Here is a 21,423-nt window from a genome sequence, read left to right as displayed (position 1 = left end):
GACAGCCCCTTCCTCATAATTACTGCTGGTCTCTATTAATCCAATCTTTGTAATCTGTATGTGCCAGAGGTAATGGTGGTTTTTACCACATGCAGAGATGCCTGTATTATTATTTTGAGAGGGGTAGAGAAGGGACTTATAAGGGTTAGCCGCCGAGGAATGGGGGCATCGTTTAATTAAGGATGTGCTCTATTGACAGGCAGGGACATTTCTGTGAGGGGAAGACTAAGGATAGAATACTGTCCTACCCATTTCCTTGAATATTGATGATATCCCGGGTGGAAGTGCTGTTAGTTATCCACTCTATACCTCTCTAGCTGTCTCTAAACAAAGTGGTTGAGACTACCTATTGTATTTTATTATATGTGCTATTGCTAACTATATGTGTTGGTGTTATGTTTGTCTTGGTCAAAGAACTCCTTTTTAATATATCCAAATAAAGATAATAATTTTTTAAAAAACTTTTTTGTCACTCAAAGTGAATAGGTATTTTTTTGACATAGTCCTTGTAAGGGCTAATTCCAGAATGCTCAGATCCATAGGTGACAGTCAGGTCCGTGGAAAGAGGTTTTAACAGCTACAGATAAGAGCGTCTGTGTAGCTAAAGTCAGGGAGTTCCTTGCTGCATTTCACCATTAGGAGGGATAGAAAGTGAGGCTTCCTTCCCTGTCCACTGACCCACAACCGGCCACTGTACACTCCTGCCCTTTGCACACTCAACCTCATTGTTACTAAGCCATTATACTAGCAAACACTGAGGAAAGTTAGTGGCATCCTAAAAGTGGCAGTTGGACTTCCATTAGTGTCCCACTGGTGCAAATCTATTTGCAGCACCTCTTTATTGCACTCAAGCTCATTTTTACTAAGCTATTATACTAGCAAACACTGAGGAAATTTAGTGGCATCCTAAAAGTGGCAGTTGGACTTCCATTAGTGTCCCACGGGTGCAAATCTATTTGCAGCACCTCTGCATTGCACACTCAAGCTCACTTTTACTAAGCTGTTATACTAGCAAACACTGAGGAAATTTAGTGGCATCCTAAAAGTGGCAGTTGGACTTCCATTAGTGTCCCACTGGTGCAAATCTATTTGCAGCACCTCTGCATTGCACACTCAAGCTCACTTTTACTAAGCTATTATACTAGCAAACACTGAAGAAATTTAGTGGCATCCTAAAAGTGGCAGTTGGACTTCCATTAGTGTCCCACTGGTGCAAATCTATTTGCAGCACCTCTGCGTAGCACATTCAAGCTCATTGTTACTAAGCCATTATACTAGCAAACACTGAGGAAAGTTAGTGGCATCCTAAAAGTGGCAGTTGGACTTCCATTAGTGTCCCACTGGTGCAAATCTATTTGCAGCACCTCGGCAATGCACACTCAAGCTCATTGTTACAAAGCGATTATACTAGCAAACACTGAGGAAATTTAGTGGCATCCTAAAAGTGGCAGTTGGACTTCCATTAGTGTCCCACTGGTGCAAATCTATTTGCAGCACCTCTGCATTGCACACTCAAGCTCACTTTTACTAAGCTGTTATACTAGCAAACACTGAGGAAATTTTGTGGCATACTAAAAGTGGCAGTTGGACTTCCATTAGTGTCCGACTGGTGCCAATCTATTTGTAGCACCTCTGCATTGCACACTCAAGCTCACTTTTACTAAGCTATTATACTAGCAAACACTGAGGAAAGTTAGTGGCATCCTAAAAGTGGCAGTTGGACATCCATTAGTGTCCCACTGGTGCAAATCTATTTGCAGCACCTCTAAATTGCACACTCAAGCTCATTGTTACAAAGCCATTATACTAGCAAACACTGAGGAACTTTAGTGGCATCCTAAAAGTGGCAGTTGGACTTCCATTAGTGTCCCTCTGGTTCAACTCTATTTGCAGCACCTCTGCATTGCACATTCAATCTCATTGTTACTAAGCCATTATACTAGCAAACACTGAGGAAAGTTAGTGGCATCCTAAAAGTGGCAGTTGGACTTCCATTAGTGTCTCACGGGTGCAAATCTATTTGCAGCACCTCTGCATTGCACACTCAAGCTCACTTTTACTAAGCTATTATACTAGCAAACACTGAGGAAATTTAGTGGCATCCTAAAAGTGGCAGTTGGACTTCCATTAGTGTCCCACTGGTGCAAATCTATTTCCAGCACCTCTGCATTGCACACTCAAGCTCACTTTTACTAAGCTATTATACTAGCAAACACTGAGGAAAGTTAGTGGCATCCTAAAAGTAGCAGTTGGACTTTCATTAGTGTCCCACTGGTGCAAATCTATTTGCAGCACCTCGGCAATGCACACTCAAGCTCATTGTTACAAAGCCATTATACTAGCAAACACTGAGGAAAGTTAGTGGCATCCTAAAAGTGGCAGTTGGACTTCCATTAATGTCCCACTGGTGCAAATCTATTTGCAGCACCTCTGCATTGAACACTCAAGCTCACTGTTACAAAGCCATTATACTAGCAAACACTGAGGAAAGTTAGTGGCATCCTAAAAGTTGCAGTTGGACTTCCATTAGTGTCCCACTGGTGCAAATCTATTTGCAGCACCTCTGCATTGCACACTCAAGCTCACTTTTACTAAGCTATTCTACTAGCAAACACTGAGGAAAGTTAATGGCATCCGAAAAGTGGCAGTTGGACTTCCATTAGTGTCCCACTGGTGCAAATCTATTTGCAGCACCTCTGCATTGCACAATCAAGCTCACTTTTACTAAGCTGTTATACTAGCAAACACTGAGGAAATTTTGTGGCATACTAAAAGTGGCAGTTGGACTTCCATTAGTGTCCCACTGGTGCCAATCTATTTGTAGCACCTCTGCATTGCACACTCAAGCTCACTTTTACTAAGCTATTATACTAGCAAACACTGAGGAAAGTTAGTGGCATCCTAAAAGTGGCAGTTGGACATCCATTAGTGTCCCACTGGTGCAAATCTATTTGCAGCACCTCTAAATTGCACACTCAAGCTCATTGTTACAAAGCCATTATACTAGCAAACACTGAGGAACTTTAGTGGCATCCTAAAAGTGGCAGTTGGACTTCCATTAGTGTCCCTCTGGTTCAACTCTATTTGCAGCACCTCTGCATTGCACATTCAATCTCATTGTTACTAAGCCATTATACTAGCAAACACTGAGGAAAGTTAGTGGCATCCTAAAAGTGGCAGTTGGACTTCCATTAGTGTCCCACTGGTGCAAATCTATTTGCAGCACCTCTGCATTGCACACTCAAGCTCACTTGTACTAAGCTATTATACTAGCAAACACTGAGGAAATTTAGTGGCATCCTAAAAGTGGCAGTTGGACTTCCATTAGTGTCCCACTGGTGCAAATCTATTTGCAGCACCTCTGCATTGCACACTCAAGCTCACTTTTACTAAGCTATTATACTAGCAAACACTGAGGAAATTTAGTGGCATCCTAAAAGTGGCAGTTGGACTTCCATTAGTGTCCCATTGGTGCAAATCTATTTGCAGCACCTCTGCATTGCACACTCAAGCTCACTTTTACTAAGCTATTATACTAGCAAACACTGAGGAAAGTTAGTGGCATCCTAAAAGTAGCAGTTGGACTTTCATTAGTGTCCCACTGGTGCAAATCTATTTGCAGCACCTCGGCAATGCACACTCAAGCTCATTGTTACAAAGCCATTATACTAGCAAACACTGAGGAAATTTAGTGGCATCCTAAAAGTGGCAGTTCGACTTCCATTAGTGTCCCACTGGTGCAAATCTATTTGCAGCACCTCTGCATTGCACATTCAAGCTCATTGTTACTAAGCCATTATACTAGCAAACACTGAGGAAATTTATTGGCATCCTAAAAGTGGCAGTTCGACTTCCATTAGTGTCCCACTGGTGCAAATATATTTGCAGCACCTCTGCATTGCACATTCAAGCTCATTGTTACTAAGCCATTATACTAGCAAACACTGAGGAAAGTTAGTGGCATCCTAAAAGTTGCAGTTGGACTTCCATTAGTGTCCCACTGGTGCAAATCTATTTGCAGCACCTCTGCATTGCACACTCAAGCTCACTTTTACTAAGCTATTCTACTAGCAAACACTGAGGAAAGTTAGTGGCATCCTAAAAGTGGCAGTTGGACTTCCATTAGTGTCCCACTGGTGCAAATCTATTTGCAGCACCTCGGCAATGCACATTCAAGCTCATTGTTACAAAGCCATTATACTAGCAAACACTGAGGAAATTTAGTGGCATCCTAAAAGTGGCAGTTGGACTTCCATTAGTGTCCCACTGGTGCAAATCTATTTCCAGCACCTCTGCATTGCAAACTCAAGCTCACTTTTACTAAGCTGTTATACTAGCAAACACTGAGGAAATTTTGTGGCATACTAAAAGTGGCAGTTGGACTTCCATTATTGTCCCACTGGTGCCAATCTATTTGTAGCACCTCTGCATTGCACACTCAAGCTCACTTTTACTAAGCTATTATACTAGCAAACACTGAGGAAAGTTAGTGGCATCCTAAAAGTGGCAGTTGGGCATCCATTAGTGTCCCACTGGTGCAAATCTATTTGCAGCACCTCTAAATTGCACACTCAAGCTCATTGTTACAAAGCCATTATACTAGCAAACACTGAGGAACTTTAGTGGCATCCTAAAAGTGGCAGTTGGACTTCCATTAGTGTCCCTCTTCTTCAAATCTATTTGCAGCACCTCTGCATTGCACATTCAATCTCATTGTTACTAAGCCATTATACTAGCAAACACTGAGGAAAGTTAGTGGCATCCTAAAAGTGGCAGTTGGACTTCCATTAGTGTCCCATTGGTGCAAATCTATTTGCAGCACCTCTGGATTGCACACTCAAGCTCACTTTTACTAAGCTATTATACTAGCAAACACTGAGGAAAGTTAGTGGCATCCTAAAAGTAGCAGTTGGACTTTCATTAGTGTCCCACTGGTGCAAATCTATTTGCAGCACCTCGGCAATGCACACTCAAGCTCATTGTTACAAAGCCATTATACTAGCAAACACTGAGGAACTTTAGTGGCATCCTAAAAGTGGCAGTTAAGCTTCTATTAGTGTCCCTCTGGTTCAACTCTATTTGCAGCACCTCTGCATTGCACATTCAATCTCATTGTTACTAAGCCATTATACTAGCAAACACTGAGGAAAGTTAGTGGCATCATAAAAGTGGCAGTTGGACTTCCATTAGTATCCCACTGGTGCAAATCTATTTGCAGCACCTCTGCATTGCACACTCAAGCTCACTTTTACTAAGCTATTATACTAGCAAACACTGAGGAAATTTAGTGGCATCCTAAAAGTGGCAGTTGGACTTCCATTAGTGTCCCACTGGTGCAAATCTATTTGCAGCACCTCTGCATTGCACACTCAAGCTCACTTTTACTAAGCTATTATACTAGCAAACACTGAGGAAATTTAGTGGCAAACTAAAAGTGGCAGTTGGACTTCCATTAGTGTCCCATTGGTGCAAATCTATTTGCAGCACCTCTGCATTGCACACTCAAGCTCACATTTACTAAGCTATTATACTAGCAAACACTGAGGAAAGTTAGTAGCATCCTAAAAGTAGCAGTTGGACTTTCATTAGTGTCCCACTGGTGCAAATATATTTGCAGCACCTCGGCAATGCACACTCAAGCTCACTTTTACAAAGCCATTATACTAGCAAACACTGAGGAAATTTAGTGGCATCCTAAAAGTGGCAGTTGGACTTCCATTAGTGTCCCACTGGTGCAAATCTATTTGCAGCACCTCTGCATTGCACACTCAAGCTCACATTTACTAAGCTATTATACTAGCAAACACTGAGGAAATTTAGTGGCATCCTAAAAGTGGCAGTTGGACTTCCATTAGTGTCCCTCTTCTTCAAATCTATTTGCAGCACCTCTGCATTGCACATTCAATCTCATTGTTACTAAGCCATTATACTAGCAAACACTGAGGAAAGTTAGTGGCATCCTAAAAGTGGCAGTTGGACTTCCATTAGTGTCCCATTGGTGCAAATCTATTTGCAGCACCTCTGGATTGCACACTCAAGCTCACTTTTACTAAGCTATTATACTAGCAAACACTGAGGAAAGTTAGTGGCATCCTAAAAGTAGCAGTTGGACTTTCATTAGTGTCCCACTGGTGCAAATCTATTTGCAGCACCTCGGCAATGCACACTCAAGCTCATTGTTACAAAGCCATTATACTAGCAAACACTGAGGAACTTTAGTGGCATCCTAAAAGTGGCAGTTAAGCTTCTATTAGTGTCCCTCTGGTTCAACTCTATTTGCAGCACCTCTGCATTGCACATTCAATCTCATTGTTACTAAGCCATTATACTAGCAAACACTGAGGAAAGTTAGTGGCATCATAAAAGTGGCAGTTGGACTTCCATTAGTATCCCACTGGTGCAAATCTATTTGCAGCACCTCTGCATTGCACACTCAAGCTCACTTTTACTAAGCTATTATACTAGCAAACACTGAGGAAATTTAGTGGCATCCTAAAAGTGGCAGTTGGACTTCCATTAGTGTCCCACTGGTGCAAATCTATTTGCAGCACCTCTGCATTGCACACTCAAGCTCACTTTTACTAAGCTATTATACTAGCAAACACTGAGGAAATTTAGTGGCATCCTAAAAGTGGCAGTTGGACTTCCATTAGTGTCCCATTGGTGCAAATCTATTTGCAGCACCTCTGCATTGCACACTCAAGCTCACTTTTACTAAGCTATTATACTAGCAAACACTGAGGAAAGTTAGTAGCATCCTAAAAGTAGCAGTTGGACTTTCATTAGTGTCCCACTGGTGCAAATATATTTGCAGCACCTCGGCAATGCACACTCAAGCTCACTTTTACAAAGCCATTATACTAGCAAACACTGAGGAAATTTAGTGGCATCCTAAAAGTGGCAGTTGGACTTCCATTAGTGTCCCACTGGTGCAAATCTATTTCCAGCACCTCTGCATTGCACACTCAAGCTCACATTTACTAAGCTATTATACTAGCAAACACTGAGGAAATTTAGTGGCATCCTAAAAGTGGCAGTTGGACTTCCATTAGTGTCCCACTGGTGTAAATTTATTTGCAGCACCTCTGCATTGCACATTCAAGATCATTGTTACTAAGCCATTATACTAGCAAACACTGAGGAAATTTAGTGGCATCCTAAAAGTGGCAGTTCGACTTCCATTAGTGTCCTACTGGTGCAAATCTATTTGCAGCACCTCTGCATTGAACACTCAAGCTCACTGTTACAAAGCCATTATACTAGCAAACACTGAGGAAATTAGTGGCATCCTAAAAGTGGCAGTTGGACTTCCATTAGTGTCCCACTGGTACAAATCTATTCGCAGCACCTCTGCATTGCACATTCAAGCTCATTGTTACTAAGCCATTATACTAGCAAACACTGAGAAAATTTAGTGGCATCCTAAAAGTGGCAGTTGGACTTCCATTAGTGTCCCGCTGGTGCAAATCTATTTGCAGCACCTCTGCATTGCACATTCAAGCTCATTGTTACTAAGCCATTATACTAGCAAACACTGAGGAAATTTATTGGCATCCTAAAAGTGGCAGTTCGACTTCCATTAGTGTCCCACTGGTGCAAATCTATTTGCAGCACCTCTGCATTGCACACTCAAGCTCACTTTTACTAAGCTATTATACTGGCAGACACTGAGGAAATTTAGTGGCATCCTAAAAGTGGCAGTTGGACTTCCATTAGTGTCCCACTGGTGCAAATCTATTTGCAGCACCTCTGCATTGCACATTCAAGCTCATTGTTACTAAGCCATTATACTAGCAAACACTGAGGAAAGTTAGTGGCATCCTAAAAGTGGCAGTTGGACTTCCATTAGTGTCCCACTGGTGCAAATCTATTCGCAGCACCTCTGCATTGCACATTCAAGCTCATTGTTACTAAGCCATTATACTAGCAAACACTGAGGAAAGTTAGTGGCATCCTAAAAGTGGCAGTTGGACTTCCATTAGTGTCCCACTGGTGCAAATCTATTTGGAGCACCTCGGCAATGCACATTCAAGCTCATTGTTACAAAGCCATTATACTAGCAAACACTGAGGAAATTTAGTGGCATCCTAAAAGTGGCAGTTGGACTTCCATTAGTGTCCCACTGGTGCAAATCTATTTGCAGCACCTCTGCATTGCAAACTCAAGCTCACTTTTACTAAGCTGTTATACTAGCAAACACTGAGGAAATTTTGTGGCATACTAAAAGTGGCAGTTGGACTTCCATTAGTGTCCCACTGGTGCCAATCTATTTGTAGCACCTCTGCATTGCACACTCAAGCTCACTTTTACAAAGCTATTATACTAGCAAACACTGAGGAAATTTAGTGGCATCCCAAAAGTGGCAGTTGGACTTCCATTAGTGTCCCACTGGTGCAAATCTATTTGCAGCACCTCTGCATTGCACACTCAAGCTCACTTTTACTAAGCTATTATACTAGCAAACACTGAGGAAAGTTAGTGGCATCCCAAAAGTGGCAGTTGGACTTCCATTAGTGTCCCACTGGTGCAAATCTATTTGCAGCACCTCTAAATTGCACATTCAATCTCATTGTTACTAAGCCATTATACTAGCAAACACTGAGGAAAGTTAGTGGCATCCTAAAAGTGCCAGTTGGACTTCCATTAGTGTCCCACTGGTGCAAATCTATTTGCAGCACCTCTGCATTGCACACTCAAGCTCACTTTTACTAAGCTATTATACTAGCAAACACTGAGGAAATTTATTGGCATCCTAAAAGTGGCAGTTGGACTTCCATTAGTGTCCCACTGGTGCAAATCTATTTGCAGCACCTCTGCATTGCACACTCAAGCTCACTTTTACTAAGCTATTATACTAGCAAACACTGAGGAAAGTTAGTGGCATCCTAAAAGTAGCAGTTGGACTTTCATTAGTGTCCCACTGGTGCAAATCTATTTGCAGCACCTCGGCAATGCACACTCAAGCTCATTGTTACAAAGCCATTATACTAGCAAACACTGAGGAAATTTAGTGGCATCCTAAAAGTGGCAGTTGGACTTCCATTAGTGTCCCACTGGTGCAAATCTATTTGCAGCACCTCTGCATTGCACACTCAAGCTCACATTTACTAAGCTATTATACTAGCAAACACTGAGGAAATTTAGTGGCATCCTAAAAGTGGCAGTTGGACTTCCATTAGTGTCCCACTTGTGCAAATCTATTCGCAGCACCTCTGCATTGCACATTCAAGCTCATTGTTACTAAGCCATTATACTAGCAAACACTGAGGAAAGTTAGTGGCATCCTAAAAGTGGCAGTTGGACTTCCATTAGTGTCCCACTGGTGCAAATCTATTTGCAGCACCTCTGCATTGCACACTCAAACTCACTTTTACTAAGCTATTATACTAGCAAACACTGAGGAACGTTATTGGCATCCTAAAAGTGGCAGTTGGACTTCCATTAGTGTCCCACTGGTGCAAATCTATTTACAGCACTTCTGCATTGCACACTCAAGCTCATTGTTACAAAGCCATTATACTAGCAAACACTAAGGAAATTTAGTGGCATCCTAAAAGTGGCAGTTGGACTTCCATTAGTGTCTCACTGGTGCAAATCTACTTGCAGCACCTCTGCATTGCACACTCAAGCTCACTTTTACTAAGCTATTATACTAGCAAACACTCAGGAAAGTTAATGGCATCCTAAAAGTGGCAGTTGGACTTCAATTAGTGTGCCACTGGTGCAAATCTATTTGCAGCACCTCTGCATTGCACACTCAAACTCACTTTTACTAAGCTATTATACTAGCAAACACTGAGGAACGTTATTGGCATCCTAAAAGTAGCAGTTGGACTTCCATTAGTGTCCCACTGGTGCAAATCTATTTGCAGCACTTCTGCATTGCACACTCAAGCTCATTGTTACAAAGCCATTATACTAGCAAACACTAAGGAAATTTAGTGGCATCCTAAAAGTGGCAGTTGGACTTCCATTAGTGTCCCACTGGTGCAAATCTATTTGCAGCACCTCTGCATTGCACACTCAAGCTCACATTTACTAAGCTATTATACTAGCAAACACTGAGGAAATTTAGTGGCATCCTAAAAGTGGCAGTTGGACTTCCATTAGTGTCCCACTTGTGCAAATCTATTTGCAGCACCTCTGCATTGCACATTTAAGCTCATTGTTACTAAGCCATTATACTAGCAAACACTGAGAAAATTTATTGGCATCCTAAAAGTGGCAGGTGGACTTCCAATGGTGTCCCACTGGTGCAAATCTATTTGCAGCACCTCTGTATTGCACACTCAACCTCACTTTTACTAAGCTATTATACTAGCAAACACTCAGGAAAGTTAATGGCATCCTAAAAGTGGCAGTTGGACTTCCATTAGTGTGCCACTGGTGCAAATCTATTTGCAGCACCTCTGCATTGCACACTCAAACTCACTTTTACTAAGCCATTATACTAGCAAACATTAAGGAAATTTAGTGGCATCCTAAAAGTGGCAGTTGGACTTCCATTAGTGTCCCACTGGTGCAAATCTACTTGCAGCACCTCTGCATTGCACACTCAAGCTCACTTTTACTAAGCTATTATACTAGCAAACACTCAGGAAAGTTAATGGCATCCTAAAAGTGGCAGTTGGACTTCTAATAGTGTCCCACTGGTGCAAATCTATTTGCAGCACCTCTGCATTGCACATTTAAGCTCATTGTTACTAAGCCATTATACTAGCAAACACTGAGGAAATTTAGTGGCATCCTAAAAGTGGCAGTTGGACTTCCATTAGTGTCCCACTTGTGCAAATATATTTGCAGCACCTCTGCATTGCACACTCAAGCTCACTTTTACTAAGCTATTATACTAGCAAACGCTGAGGAAAGGTAGTGGCATCCTAAAAGTGGCAGTTGGACTTCCATTAGTGTCCCAGTGGTGCAAATCTATTTCCAGCACCTCTAATTTGCACACTCAAGTTCACTGTTACAAAGCCATTATACTAGCAAACACTGAGGAAATTTAGTGGCATCCTAAAAGTGGCAGTTGGACTTCCATTAGTGTCCCTCTGATGCAAATCTATTTGCAGCAACTCTGCATTGCACATTCAAGCTCATTGTTACTAAGCCATTATACTAGCAAAAATTGAGGAAAGTTAGTGGCATCCTAAAAGTGGCAGTTGGACTTCCATTAGTGTCCCACTGGTGCAAATCTATTTGCAGCACCTCTGCATTGCACACTCAAGCTCATTGTTACAAAGCCATTATACTAGCAAACACTGAGGAAATTTAGTGGCATCCTAAAAGTTGCAGTTGGACTTCCATTGGTGTCCCACTGGCGCAAATCTATTTGCAGCACCTCTGCATTGCACACTCAAACTCACTTTTGCTAAGCTATTATACTAGCAAACACTGAGGAACGTTAGTGGCATCCTAAAAGTGGCAGTTGGACTTCCATTAGTGTCCCACTGGTGCAAATCTATTTGCAGCACCTCTGCATTGCACACTCAAGCTCACTTTTACTAAGCTATTATACTAGCAAACACTCAGGAAAGTTAATGGCATCCTAAAAGTGGCAGTTGGACTTCTATTAGTGTCCCACTGGTGCAAATCTATTTGCAGCACCTCTAAATTGCACACTCAAGCTCATTGTTACAAAGCCATTATACTAGCAAACACTGAGGAAATTTGGTGGCATCCTAAAAGTGGCAGTTGGACTTCCATTAGTGTCCCACTGGTGCAAATCTATTTGCAGCACCTCTGCATTGCACATTTAAGCTCATTGTTACTAAGCCATTATACTAGCAAACACTGAGGAAATTTAGTGGCATCCTAAAAGTGGCAGTTGGACTTCCATTAGTGTCCCACTGGTGCAAATCTATTTGCAGCACCTCTGCATTGCACACTCAAGCTCACTTTTACTAAGCTATTATACTAGCAAACAATGAAGAAAGTTAGTGGCATCCTAAAAGTGGCAGTTGGACTTCCATTAGTGTCCCACTGGTGCAAATCTATTTGCAGCAGCTCTGCATTGCACACTCAAGCTCATTGTTACAAAGCCATTATACTAGCAAACACTGAGGAAATTTAGTGTCATCCTAAAAGTTACAGTTGGACTTCCATTAGTGTCCCACTGGTGCAAATCTATTTGCAGCACCTCTAAATTGCACACTCAAGCTCATTGTTACAAAGGTATTTTACTAGCAAACACTGAGGAAATTTAGTGGCATCCTAAAAGTGGCAGTTGGGCTTCCATTAGTGTCCCACTGGTGCAAATCTATTTGCAGCACATCTAAATTTCACACTCAAGCTCATTGTTACTAAGCCATTATACTAGCAAACACTGAGGAAATTTAGTGGCATCCTAAAAGTGGCAGTTGGACTTCCATTAGTGTCCCATTGGTGCAAATCTATTTGCAGCGCCTCTGCAATGCACACTCAAGCTCACCTTTACTATGCTATTATACTAGCAAACACTGAGGAAATTTAGTGGCATCCTAAAAGTGGCAGTTGGACTTCTGTGAAGCCCCGCATGTGCAGTGTCAGTGTCGGTGCATTACCTTCAGGGACTCCACGTTGCTGGATCTCCGTCACTGGTAGGAAATCTTCTTGTTTGATCGTGACGCCACTCTCAGTATTGCGGCCAGTAGGGACCGCCACTGCAGGTTGAGGGTCGCCTGGGGCTGATGGTGTGTGCAGTTAGATGTAGTAGCCTCCTGAGAGTGAGGCAAGCCCCAGGGCCCTGTGTAGGTTTGTAGTACCACAAGTCGCAGAATGACCACACAAGCAGGATGTCTTTCAGGGTTTTTACTCACTTCAGGTGGCAGGGTGAGTAACCCGGGCGTAGCTGAGATGAACCAGGTAGGAACCAGGTATCCTTCAGGCTGACTTTATGAGGGTGACTACTGACTCGCCTTCCTTAGCCCTTGGTGGTTTGGGGTGACCCCGACTTTGAGTCCCTATGGGGGTCACCCAGGGAAGATGCTCCAAGCCTCTCTCCCCTTCTTGTTTGCCGTGTGCTTGTTCCCCGGACCAGGCCACTCCAGCCTCTTGCCTCCTATGACCTATGGGCCCTCACTGCGGTTACGTGGCTGCGGCTTTTGTGGTGTTGTGGTGTGGGCTTTAAGAGCCCCACACCGGCAGGTTTAGCAGGGAAAGGTGAATCTATCCTCGCTTCGGGATCTGCCGCCCGGTTGGGCCTGGTGCTCTCTAGAAGTCTCCTTACTTCCCACTCCGTGCACTCTCTAGCTGAAGCTGGCTTTCAGGCAGCACTCCTAGTTGACCGTTCTCCCCCGTCTGTAGTCACTGCGCGGGCGCTGTTAGACAGCATCAGCCCCACAGGTCTGCTCCTCACTGAGCCCTATGGAGTTCTCTGCTCTAACTGACTCACTGCTCCTCCTCTCCTGTTCTTGCCTACGCCACCTAGCAACCAGACTCTCTACCACACCCCTTGAGAGGAGATGTAGGCTCTACCCCCTCCACTATTCCAGTGAAGGTGAAGGCTTGCCCCCTCCTGGGATCCCCAGGGGTCCTCTCATGGGTACATGTGTGAGACCTGATCACTATGCGCCTGTGTTCCACACCCCTGTCAGCCTTCTGGATTACCTGTATTGTACTGTCCCCAGCATGGGTGCAGTACTCAGTGGTGCCTGACCAGGTCAGGGGCGCCACATTCCCCCTTAGTTATCACCAGCACGTCCTCGGGCTGCAAGACAACATTTTAAAATGCATAAAACATTAAAACATGTAAAAACATTTTAAGATCACCAGTTATCGTACATCACCACCCTCCACCCACAAGTCCGTTAACCCACCCAAAACCCTCTCAGGAGGCAGGTCACCGGTTTCTTTTTGGTAACCAGGTCTGGGCCATCCGTTTCCCCAGACCTTTCCTCCAATCTTCCTCTCCCGTTGGCCGCGACTTCAGCCACTTCTGGCAGGATGTAGAGGCGGCTTTCATGGGCTGGTGGTTTCAGGGTATACCTGGCCTGGTGGATCCGCGCCGTCAGCCTCTTCTGGCAGGATGCAGAGGCGGCCTCCACAGTTGGTGCTGGCCAGGTACCCTCTTTGTGGTGGTGAGCCAAGGCCCCATAAACAGGCGTGCTCTCTGGTCGCAGGTGAGCCAAGGCCCTTTTCTACGGACGGGCCCCCCTGGTTGCAGACGAGCCAAGCCCCTAAACAGGCTGGCCCTGGTGGTGGTGCCACTGGTGTAACTATTTACACTGCGAGAGTTTGTGGCTATAGCAAGTTCATAGCCTTAAAGTTTATTTCTCACAATAGTTTTTGTGGGCGCATTTCTTTAACGTTGCAAACAAAACTTTCAAAACTTTAACTTCTGTACTTCTTTTCTTTACTTTACTCTTACTCCTCTTTTTCACTAGGGCGAGGGCACGTTGGGCACTGGCACCTGTGACTTTCTTGCTCTTTGTCTCTTTCTTCATCTGTGGTTGGCTCCGGAGTCAGCTCCTCAGCTTCCTGGCCTCCTCTCCCCCTTAGTTCTTCGCTGCACTCCTTTGGTGGCAGTGCTGGGGATGGGCTCTCTTCAGCTGGTCTGGGCGGTGGACTCTCTGGCGCGGCTGCAGGGGTTGCCTGAATCTCCTTGGGGGTATGCGGAGGGAGCAGGTACCGATCCACCATCTCTTGCGGGAACTGGGCCTCCAGATCAGCCTTCAGCTTCCAGTATTCGGGGTCCTCTCCTATCAGGGTCTTCCTGGCAGGGACCTCTCTGGACTGGGGAGCGGTGTCTGCTCTGGCCTTGCAGGCCGGGGAAAATGATGAGGTAGTCTTCTCTTCTTGGCGGGCCGCGCCCTGTATGGCGGCGGCCTGGTCTTGGCGGGCCGCGCCTGGCATGGCGGCGGCCTGGTCTTGGCGGGCCGCGCCCTGTATGGCGGCGGCCTGGTCTTGGCGGGCCGCGCCCTGTATGGCGGCGGCCTGGTCTTGGCGGGCCGCGCCTGGCATGGCGGCGGCCTGGATCAGTGTCGCTGTTGCAGGGGGCTCTGTGCAGGCTGGGCTGGACGTCGCTGCAGGGACCGGGTCTTGGTGGGCCGAGCAGGGCATCGCGGCGGCCGCTGGGGCTTGGAAGGCCGCACCTGGCGTGGCTGCGGCCTGCTTCAGCGTCGCCGCACCGGACGCCTCTTCGGGGACCGCGGACGTGGCAGCAGGGGTCGGGGCACTTGCGCTGGCCGGGGCATCACTTGACTCACCCACCGGTGGCAGCATCGGGGTCTGCGTCATCGCCGTCCTGTCTGGCACTCGGCGCGCGGCTCTCCTTTCATAGGCCCGAACCGCGGCAGCCATCTCCAGCAGTTCCATTCGTTCTTCCCGGATCTGCTCCACAACCCGGTTCTCCAGTCGGTCACAGAACTGGGCCAGCTCCCGATACCACCAGGCAGCGGAGCCTGGTTCTGGGTTCCTGCGGTCAGCCGCCATTTCTTCTGCGCCGTCTTCTGCACGATCTCCCAGCAGTGGACTCTTCGCTGCCTCCTGTAACAAGCTGTCCAGTTTCTGCTCTGCCTCTTTCAGCAGCTCCTCTCCCAGCAGCAGGCTTGTGGCTCCCTTTCTGTTCCGCCGTTTCTCGACGCTTCCACTCTCATAGCTGGCAAGGTCAGAACTCTCCAGGGGATCTCTGGGTAGCCACACCTCTTCGTGGGCGGTAACTTCTTCCAGCGCGGGCTGCTGTTGTTTTTCAGCGCGCTTTTCATGGTGGCAATATGGCGGCGCTTCCAATTTTTCAAGCGGACCGCCCAGGCACATGGTCACCTGTCTGAACAGGTCTAGTCCTTATCCTGTTCGTGACGCCAGATGTGAAGCCCCGCATGTGCAGTGTCAGTGTCGGTGCATTACCTTCAGGGACTCCACGTTGCTGGATCTCCGTCACTGGTAGGAAATCTTCTTGTTTGATCGTGACGCCACTCTCAGTATTGCGGCCAGTAGGGACCGCCACTGCAGGTTGAGGGTCGCCTGGGGCTGATGGTGTGTGCAGTTAGATGTAGTAGCCTCCTGAGAGTGAGGCAAGCCCCAGGGCCCTGTGTAGGTTTGTAGTACCACAAGTCGCAGAATGACCACACAAGCAGGATGTCTTTCAGGGTTTTTACTCACTTCAGGTGGCAGGGTGAGTAACCCGGGCGTAGCTGAGATGAACCAGGTAGGAACCAGGTATCCTTCAGGCTGACTTTATGAGGGTGACTACTGACTCGCCTTCCTTAGCCCTTGGTGGTTTGGGGTGACCCCGACTTTGAGTCCCTATGGGGGTCACCCAGGGAAGATGCTCCAAGCCTCTCTCCCCTTCTTGTTTGCCGTGTGCTTGTTCCCCGGACCAGGCCACTCCAGCCTCTTGCCTCCTATGACCTATGGGCCCTCACTGCGGTTACGTGGCTGCGGCTTTTGTGGTGTTGTGGTGTGGGCTTTAAGAGCCCCACACCGGCAGGTTTAGCAGGGAAAGGTGAATCTATCCTCGCTTCGGGATCTGCCGCCCGGTTGGGCCTGGTGCTCTCTAGAAGTCTCCTTACTTCCCACTCCGTGCACTCTCTAGCTGAAGCTGGCTTTCAGGCAGCACTCCTAGTTGACCGTTCTCCCCCGTCTGTAGTCACTGCGCGGGCGCTGTTAGACAGCATCAGCCCCACAGGTCTGCTCCTCACTGAGCCCTATGGAGTTCTCTGCTCTAACTGACTCACTGCTCCTCCTCTCCTGTTCTTGCCTACGCCACCTAGCAACCAGACTCTCTACCACACCCCTTGAGAGGAGATGGAGGCTCTACCCCCTCCACTATTCCAGTGAAGGTGAAGGCTTGCCCCCTCCTGGGATCCCCAGGGGTCCTCTCATGGGTACATGTGTGAGACCTGATCACTATGCGCCTGTGTTCCACACCCCTGTCAGCCTTCTGGATTACCTGTATTGTACTGTCCCCAGCATGGGTGCAGTACTCAGTGGTGCCTGACCAGGTCAGGGGCGCCACACTTCCATTAGTGTCCCATTGGTGCAAATCTATTTGCAGCACCTCTGCATTGCACATTTAAGCTCATTGTTACTAAGCCATTATACTAGCAAACACTGAGGAAAGTTAGTGGAAAACTAAAAGTTGCAGTTGGACATCCATTATTGTCCCACTGGTGCAAATCTATTTGCAGCAGCTCTGCATTGCACATTCAAGCTCATTGTTACTAAGCCATTATACTAGCAAACACTGAGGAAAGTTAGTGGCATCCTAAAAGTTGCCGTTGGACTTCCATTAGTGTCCCACTGGTGCAAATCTATTTGCAGCACCTCTGCATTGCACACTCAAGCTCACTTTTACTAAGCTATTATACTAGCAAACACTGAGGAAAGTTAGTGGCATCCTAAAAGTAGCAGTTGGACTTCCATTAGTGTCCCACTGGTGCAAATCTATTTGCAGCACCTCGGCAATGCACACTCAAGCTCTTTGTTACAAAGCCATTATACTAGCAAACACTGAGGAAATTTAGTGGCATCCTAAAAGTGGCAGTTGGACTTCCATTAATGTCCCACTGATGTAAATCTAATTTCAGCACCTCTGCATTGCACACTCAAGCTCACTTTTACTAAGCTATTATACTAGCAAACACTGAGGAAATTTAGTGGCATCCTAAAAGTGGCAGTTGGACTTCCATTAGTGTCCCTCTGGTGCAAATCTATTTGCAGCACCTCTGCATTGCACATTCAAACTCTTTGTTACAAAGCCATTATACTAGCAAACACTGAGGAAATTTAGTGGCATCCTAAAAGTGGCAGTTGGACTTCCATTAGTGTCCCACTGGTGCAAATCTATTTGCAGCACCTCTGCATTGCACACTCAAGCTCACTTTTACTAAGCTATTATACTAACAAACACCGAGGTAATTTAGTGGCATCCTAAAAGTGGCATTTGGACTTCCATTAGTGTCCCACTGGTGCAAATATATTTGCAGCACCTCTGCATTGCACACTCAAGCTCACTTTTACTAAGCTATTATACTAGCAAACACTGAGGAAAGTTAGTGGCATCCTAAAAGTGGCAGTTGGACTTCCATTAGTGTCCCACTGGTGCAAATCTATTTGCAGCACCTCTGCATTGCACACTCAAGCTCACTTTTACTAAGCTATTATACTAGCAAACACTGAGGAAATTTAGTGGCATCCTAAAAGTGGCAGTTGGACTTCCATTAGTGTCCCACTGGTGCAAATCTATTTGCAGCACCTCGGCATTGCACATTCAAGCTCATTGTTACAAAGCCAATATACTAGCAAACACTGAGGAAATTTAGTGGCATCCTAAAAGTGGCAGTTCGACTTCCATTAGTGTCCCACTGGTGCAAATCTATTTGCAGCACATCTGCATTGCACACTCAAGCTCATTGTTACAAAGCCATTATACTAGCAAACACTGAGGAAATTAGTGGCATCCTAAAAGTGGCAGTTGGACTTCCATTAGTGTCCCTCTGGTGCAAATCTATTTGCAGCACCTCTGAATTGCACACTCAAGCTCACTTTTACTAATCTATTATACTAGCAAACACTGAGGAAAGTTAGTGGCATCCTAAAAGTGGCAGTTGGACTTCCATTAGTGTCCCTCTGATGCAAATCTATTTGCAGCACCTCTGCATTGCACATTCAAGCTCATTGTTACTAAGCCATTATAATAGCAAACATTGAGGAAAGTTAGTGGCATCCTAAAAGTGGCAGTTTGACTTCCATTAGTGTCCCACTGGTGCAAATCTATTTGCAGCACCTCTGCATTGCACACTCAAGCTCACTTTTACTAAGCTATTATACTAGCAAACAATGAGGAAAGTTAGTGGCATCCTGAAAGTGGCAGTTGGACTTCCATTAGTGTCCCACTGGTGCAAATCTATTTGCAGCACTTCTGCATTGCACACTCAAGCTCATTGTTACAAAGCCATTATACTAGCAAACACTAAGGAAATTTAGTGGCATCCTAAAAGTGGCAGTTGGACTTCCATTAGTGTCCCACTGGTGCAAATCTATTTGCAGCACCTCTGCATTGCACACTCAAGCTCACATTTACTAAGCTATTATACTAGCAAACACTGAGGAAATTTAGTGGCATCCTAAAAGTGGCAGTTGGACTTCCATTAATGTCCCACTGATGTAAATCTAATTTCAGCACCTCTGCATTGCACACTCAAGCTCACTTTTACTAAGCTATTATACTAGCAAACACTGAGGAAATTTAGTGGCATCCTAAAAGTGGCAGTTGGACTTCCATTAGTGTCCCTCTGGTGCAAATCTATTTGCAGCACCTCTGCATTGCACATTCAAACTCTTTGTTACAAAGCCATTATACTAGCAAACACTGAGGAAATTTAGTGGCATCCTAAAAGTGGCAGTTGGACTTCCATTAGTGTCCCACTGGTGCAAATCTATTTGCAGCACCTCTGCATTGCACACTCAAGCTCACTTTTACTAAGCTATTATACTAACAAACACCGAGGTAATTTAGTGGCATCCTAAAAGTGGCATTTGGACTTCCATTAGTGTCCCACTGGTGCAAATATATTTGCAGCACCTCTGCATTGCACACTCAAGCTCACTTTTACTAAGCTATTATACTAGCAAACACTGAGGAAAGTTAGTGGCATCCTAAAAGTGGCAGTTGGACTTCCATTAGTGTCCCACTGGTGCAAATCTATTTGCAGCACCTCTGCATTGCACACTCAAGCTCACTTTTACTAAGCTATTATACTAGCAAACACTGAGGAAATTTAGTGGCATCCTAAAAGTGGCAGTTGGACTTCCATTAGTGTCCCACTGGTGCAAATCTATTTGCAGCACCTCGGCATTGCACATTCAAGCTCATTGTTACAAAGCCAATATACTAGCAAACACTGAGGAAATTTAGTGGCATCCTAAAAGTGGCAGTTCGACTTCCATTAGTGTCCCACTGGTGCAAATCTATTTGCAGCACATCTGCATTGCACACTCAAGCTCATTGTTACAAAGCCATTATACTAGCAAACACTGAGGAAATTAGTGGCATCCTAAAAGTGGCAGTTGGACTTCCATTAGTGTCCCTCTGGTGCAAATCTATTTGCAGCACCTCTGAATTGCACACTCAAGCTCACTTTTACTAATCTATTATACTAGCAAACACTGAGGAAAGTTAGTGGCATCCTAAAAGTGGCAGTTGGACTTCCATTAGTGTCCCTCTGATGCAAATCTATTTGCAGCACCTCTGCATTGCACATTCAAGCTCATTGTTACTAAGCCATTATAATAGCAAACATTGAGGAAAGTTAGTGGCATCCTAAAAGTGGCAGTTTGACTTCCATTAGTGTCCCACTGGTGCAAATCTATTTGCAGCACCTCTGCATTGCACACTCAAGCTCACTTTTACTAAGCTATTATACTAGCAAACAATGAGGAAAGTTAGTGGCATCCTGAAAGTGGCAGTTGGACTTCCATTAGTGTCCCACTGGTGCAAATCTATTTGCAGCACTTCTGCATTGCACACTCAAGCTCATTGTTACAAAGCCATTATACTAGCAAACACTAAGGAAATTTAGTGGCATCCTAAAAGTGGCAGTTGGACTTCCATTAGTGTCCCACTGGTGCAAATCTATTTGCAGCACCTCTGCATTGCACACTCAAGCTCACATTTACTAAGCTATTATACTAGCAAACACTGAGGAAATTTAGTGGCATCCTAAAAGTGGCAGTTGGACTTCCATTAGTGTCCCACTTGTGCAAATCTATTTGCAGCACCTCTGCATTGCACATTTAAGCTCATTGTTACTAAGCCATTATACTAGCAAACACTGAGAAAATTTATTGGCATCCTAAAAGTGGCAGGTGGACTTCCAATGGTGTCCCACTGGTGCAAATCTATTTGCAGCACCTCTGTATTGCACACTCAACCTCACTTTTACTAAGCTATTATACTAGCAAACACTCAGGAAAGTTAATGGCATCCTAAAAGTGGCAGTTGGACTTCCATTAGTGTGCCACTGGTGCAAATCTATTTGCAGCACCTCTGCATTGCACACTCAAACTCACTTTTACTAAGCCATTATACTAGCAAACATTAAGGAAATTTAGTGGCATCCTAAAAGTGGCAGTTGGACTTCCATTAGTGTCCCACTGGTGCAAATCTACTTGCAGCACCTCTGCATTGCACACTCAAGCTCACTTTTACCAAGCTATTATACTAGCAAACACTCAGGAAAGTTAATGGCATCCTAAAAGTGGCAGTTGGACTTCTAATAGTGTCCCACTGGTGCAAATCTATTTGCAGCACCTCTGCATTGCACATTTAAGCTCATTGTTACTAAGCCATTATACTAGCAAACACTGAGGAAATTTAGTGGCATCCTAAAAGTGGCAGTTGGACTTCCATTAGTGTCCCACTTGTGCAAATATATTTGCAGCACCTCTGCATTGCACACTCAAGCTCACTTTTACTAAGCTATTATACTAGCAAACGCTGAGGAA

The 21,423-nt window shown here is 45.2% G+C and overlaps 1 protein-coding gene across 5 annotated transcripts in view; it reads right to left on the bottom strand.

Annotated features, from left to right (window-relative positions):
* Window positions 1-21,423, bottom strand: part of TRPM2 (transient receptor potential cation channel subfamily M member 2) — a 2,537,250-nt gene that overhangs the window by 1,699,289 nt on the left and 816,538 nt on the right. The window lies entirely within an intron of this gene.

The sequence above is a fragment of the Anomaloglossus baeobatrachus genome, chromosome 7 (genome assembly GCF_048569485.1).
Source record: "Anomaloglossus baeobatrachus isolate aAnoBae1 chromosome 7, aAnoBae1.hap1, whole genome shotgun sequence".
NCBI lineage: Eukaryota > Metazoa > Chordata > Amphibia > Anura > Aromobatidae > Anomaloglossus > Anomaloglossus baeobatrachus.
Note: the sequence above shows the minus strand (reverse complement) of the source record. Positions and strands in the feature narration are given on the sequence as shown.